Source organism: Seriola aureovittata, chromosome 9, assembly GCF_021018895.1.
Source record: "Seriola aureovittata isolate HTS-2021-v1 ecotype China chromosome 9, ASM2101889v1, whole genome shotgun sequence".
Lineage (NCBI taxonomy): Eukaryota > Metazoa > Chordata > Actinopteri > Carangiformes > Carangidae > Seriola > Seriola aureovittata.
This window is the reverse complement of record NC_079372.1, coordinates 4283185-4288606: the sequence shown is the minus strand read 5'-3', so window position 1 is coordinate 4288606 and position 5422 is coordinate 4283185.

Below are 5422 nucleotides of genomic sequence, written 5' to 3'. Positions count from 1 at the left end.
CGGTGCGTTTAACAACAGGCTCCACAGTTTAACTCTTTGGCTGCCGGCGGGGGTTGGCGCATTATAGAACCACTCCCTCTAATTAGACCAACATGACGCGCTGATGAAGTGTCTTATCTGTGCGTGCGTGTGCATGTGCGTGTATGTGTGTGTGAGCACTAAGTGTCTCAAACCTTTAATTTATTCTGTTGTGGGCTGCTGTGTATCCAGGTCCGGGTCATCATGGGAACATGCTGACCTGCACTGCAGCAACAGCTTCAGATTTAATGAGTCATATAGAAAACATAGCAATAAGTACAAACAGCACAGATGTTCTCTGTAGTGTCGGCGACCTCTCACTCCTATTGCATGGGGTTTGTTTAGGTCGTACAGGTGCTTTTGATGTGTCTACTCCTGCATGTGGAAATGTAAGGGACATACTGTAGTTGAATACACTGACTTATGGAAGATTACAACTATATAGCAAGAAGATCTGCACAGAAACAACTCCGGCATTTACTGTTGTTGTTTCACTGCGTGGCACGCACAGACAACTACACAAACAAACCTATTAAATTAGGCAATTTCATCACCCTGTGTAGTGATGATAATGTTGAATGATCAGCAGTGGTCACTAAAGGTCAACTGAAAGATCCAGATGTGATGTTGTTGTCATTTCCAGGAGCTCATTGTTATTGTAAGTCTGATCCAACAGGTAGCTCTCAGTACTCCAATGTGTTTAGAAAAGTCATGATGTTGCTGACACAGCCTGTTATTGCCACCTAGTGGACCCTTCAGTGAACAACATGTCTGAACGAGCTTCTGGAATGAGCTGTTCAGTGGTAAAGATAATCATTTGGTGATTATCATTTGGTGACTGTTCATATGCTTTACTCAAATACCAAAGAAATAAATATCTAAAATACCAGTTACAAGCAAAAGCAGGATATTCTATTCAAAATCTTCAAAGGAGAACTCAAGGTCTTTTTCCAGGTCTTGGGGAGTAGGCCTAATACAGCATGTGCAAAATAGAAATAAGTAAATCAAGATAAAAATCCTTAATTGTATTATCAGAAGAAATTACTTAAAGTATAAAAAAATAAAAGAAGTCATAATGCTGAGTGGATGATAAAAGTGTGTACAATCTTAAGCCCCAGCACATTCATAGAAAGAAATAGAAAGATGGAAGATGTGCTGCATTGAAGCGTCTAGCGGGGAACCTGCTTTATTTGTTACTCTTTTTTCAAATATTGAAGTGTGACCCCCTGTGATCTAATGTGGTCAGTTCTCCTTACAGCTAGTTACAATATGTAATGCGTGTTCTCTAAACAGGTGACAGGTCCAGCACAATACAACACTCTATAAAGAGTAGCCTATATTAATACAAAAAGAAGTGTAGGCCTCTGCATTGGGTCTTTATAATATAATAGTATATTTTATGTCATGTTGGTGGGAATCACTGCCAGTATTTTACTTTACACAAACTAATACAATTTCAATAAAATAATACTTCCTTAAAGAAATACTTACATTGCCAATCAGTCTAGTAAGCATTAGCAGCTGGTCTTGGTGCAGACATATGAAGCTGGTTGCTATGGAGAGCCTCTATATTCAAGAAACTCGTTCTGAAATCCTGAATTTCACTCTGAGACATTGGAGGTGAAAACTACCAAACTTTCAATCAATGATTCCTGGAAAAGTGCGCAAGCATTCACCGAACGAAGAGCCCCAGTTGACCTCATGTAGGACCAGCATGCACCTTGGAGAGTCTTTTTTTTTTTTACCAGAGCAAACGAGGCAGCAGGAGCTGTGATTTCTTTCTTCTGTTGTTTGCTTGCTTGTATGGACAGTGGACTGTTTTACCTGTGTACAATACATTCCAATACAGGTTTGTTTCAAGTTTGATTTTGATTGTGGAAAATTGGTCACTAAAAAGGCGATCTGTTCGGATGTCAACCACAGTTTTACTGTGGAAGTCAGTGGAGATATTAGAAATGCCTCCAACCTCCATCCCTTTGAATGAAGCTCCACTGATCTGTGAGGATTAGATGTATGAAGCACCTGCTGGGGACACGGTGGGAGGCAGATTGTCTCTGTGTCCCATCCTGGGAGAATACAGGGTCCAACAGCTCCTGCCTGGAAGTTCACAAAAGACTGAAGTGTATCTCAGCTCACCGCCCTGCACCTCGCTCAGCAGAGAGATGAGGTTAAGACATCATCACTGATCAGGGGAAGACAATAAAGACCATCCCGTATATCATCCTGTGGCCCCAGCATTATGCAGGACCACAATTCAGCCACTTTCCCTCATATCCTGTCAGTTTAACTTTCTCCTGTCCTGTGTTGCCATGGCAGCCAGTCACATCATTGCCCCAAGTTGTTGAGATGCGGTTTTGCCTGCAATTCCTTATGCTGGCCTCTGTCCCTCCACTGGGAGCAGCACAACATCTGTTTTCTATTTCTCTGGTTGTATGTACGGCACCTGACCCACTGACTGTCCTCCTGCAGCTCTTCACGCTCTGCCTCGATGATGATGTGTTTGTTCTGCTGACTGTGCGTTTGGTTCTGCCTCGGTCCTGCTTCGCACTTGAGAGTTGACAGTTGAGAGTTGTGGATAGAAGTGTGGAAGTGTGGAGCGGAGGTGTGTGCTAGAGTGCTACGTCAGATTGGGGCTTTGTGGAGTGGGCTGCAGCAGGCCATTGTTTGGCCAAGGTGGTAAACCACCCTGACTGTGACACATCTCATGTTGTGATCAAGCGAGTTTGTACTGACGTCCTGAACAGTATCCACACTCAGTAAATATGTGGTATTTGCTGTATGTAATAGTCTAATAATCTTTCAGCCTGTGTTTTGATTTTTATGATGTCACAGAGGTGGTCTTTGATTGGAGAAGTGGCCCACCATACCTCCATAAAACACTGTGGTAAACCCTGCAGCTCTTGAATGTCCACCAATTGGCATTAATTAGGTTATTATGGGATGTGCTGCAGGGGCTCCTGGTGTTGCTAGGAGACTGGCATTTACCGAGTACAGAAGAAATAAAAACTCTGATGTTCAGGGGACATTTCAGGTCAGGTTTAAATTATTTATAGTCAGTTAGACCAGACTGAGGTCATGCTGCTGTGTTCAGCGCCGCTTCACAAACTGTATGTGCTGTAACATTTATACTGTATGTGTCACAGTATGTGACGTATTTTATTTACAATTTTATTGTTCATTGTCTATATGTATGCTAAGCTAACGTTAACTACTAAACCGGCACCTGTTGCCATGGTGACAGTAAACGTTCATGTTGCGGAGTGAGGGAATGAAAGCAGGGTGCTGGATTTTATACACTGTGATGATGATGGAGATACATTTTAAATACACCACATTTATGATTTTTGTTTTGGTGAGTAACATACAGGGAAATACAACTAGCACTTCTCCATATACAACTGTTATTGTAAATATCCAGTCAGAGATGGCAGAATAAATATTAACATAGATAATAACATTGTTAATGTTGAGATGTTAGACTCAGTGGCATATTTTAGAATAGATGTTCATTCAGAAAGAATAAACACATGGTCTTCTGGGGGACAGCTAGCTGCTGTGTGAGGCGACTTACTCCCCCAACACCTATATGGGCTCAATTTAGGGTCAAAATGATTTTGAGCTTGTAAAGTAATGTTTACAAATAATTCCATAGTTTGTAGTTTGTAAATCAACCTCTGTAAACCTGTGAAATACGTCTGCATGAGAAATTTTGTAGTGCACACGTCACAGACTTTAGACGACATGAAAAGCATTGTCTTGTAATGCTTCTAATTATGCACATAGCGTTAATATATCAGAGTCTGATGTTCTTCCCTTAAAGACTGCACCATCTAGGGCTACTAATAAGATGAATGCACATTTTTATTTCAGATGGTTTTGTGTCTTTGGATGGAAAAGATACCTGTTAAGATTTTGTGATCTGCAATCAGGGACTACTGAGAGTTTTATTGTGGAGAGCATTTTGCCTATTTTATCCCGAACTGCTCAGGACAGAGATCTCCTGTGCTCGTCGTGGTGTTGGTTCCTCTTTGGGTGTCAATCATTTCTCTTATCTGATCAGGTGTGTGAGGAGATTTTAATGGGTCCATCCTCAGCTGCCAATTCAAGAAGTAGACATTATCCTGGAGACTGTCTTGGCTGGGACAAGGGTTTGGAGAGAAGGTCCACCACTATTGTATGTGGGTTCAAACTAGACAAGTGCGCTGAATCGCACCCTAAAGTAACAGGTGTAAAGAAAACTTACAATAAAAGGCTTCTGGCCTCATCTGAAGAGGGATGCTGTAATGCAATGTAAAACTTCTGTCTACTATATCATTTCTTTACAATGTTCTTATCTCATGTTCGAGCTGCATCACAATAAAATCCATGAAGGGGAATTTAACATGGTAGAATAAACTTCAATTATGAATTCAAAGTGGTTGAGGCCCAACTATGAAGAAGTGGACTTGATCACCACCTGCTGGTTGATGAGCAGAAAACCTCAAGCGAACACTGGTGAGTAATTCACTATTCAAACATCACAGCCACGTCCTGCGTCATGTGTGTTAAATTCGAATAGAAACATTACTGACTGACAAACTCCAATGAATGATTATCGTACATATTTATAGTAAGAAATAATGTCAACAAAACAGAACAATATTTACAGACCTGATTTAGATATGACCCTAAATATAAATAATCCATTAGTATAATATTAATGTAATAAATATAAGAATTACAACTATTCAATCTTTTAGGGGTAACATAGTTTCTTTGTGGAGCAAACAAACTAGAAAAAAATTCTCATGTGAATCTTTGTGTAAAGAAAACAATTGATTTTATTCTGTCCAATAAGCAATAAAATGATTCTGAGCTTCAGTAAGTGTTACTGAAGCAAACATGTGTTACATTACTCAGTGAATTAACGGTACCCTGTCCAATAAACAAAATCACCACCTCCAATAGGATAATACCTGAGACTGTGGTGATCAGGTATAAGATCAGGAAGATCAGGGAAAAGCATGGCTGGATTAACCCACTATGGGCACTAGAGTAAAAATGATCTGTTGCCCCTTAATGCCTCCTCTTTGCCCGACTCTGTGTGTTCTACACCAAGTGTGATGAAAAACCATGTAGCCCCAGGTTTGATGTGTGTCCATTTAAGATCATTACAGAAGTGAAAGGGAAGATAGGCAGGGCCCATTAAGATGCTCATCATTTCACTTGATGTTTATTAAATAGTGGTGCATGTTTTGGGGTCTGGGGCCCTATCGGGTAGCCTGGCCCTTTTCTCTTTTTTTTTTATACCAATTATCATTAGAGCATCTCAAGAATTAAGTGACCACAAGCCACTTATCAGTCATTGATTTTTATTTTCTTGTAGCTTCAAATCACCTGACATCTCAAAACATTCATTAGCCTG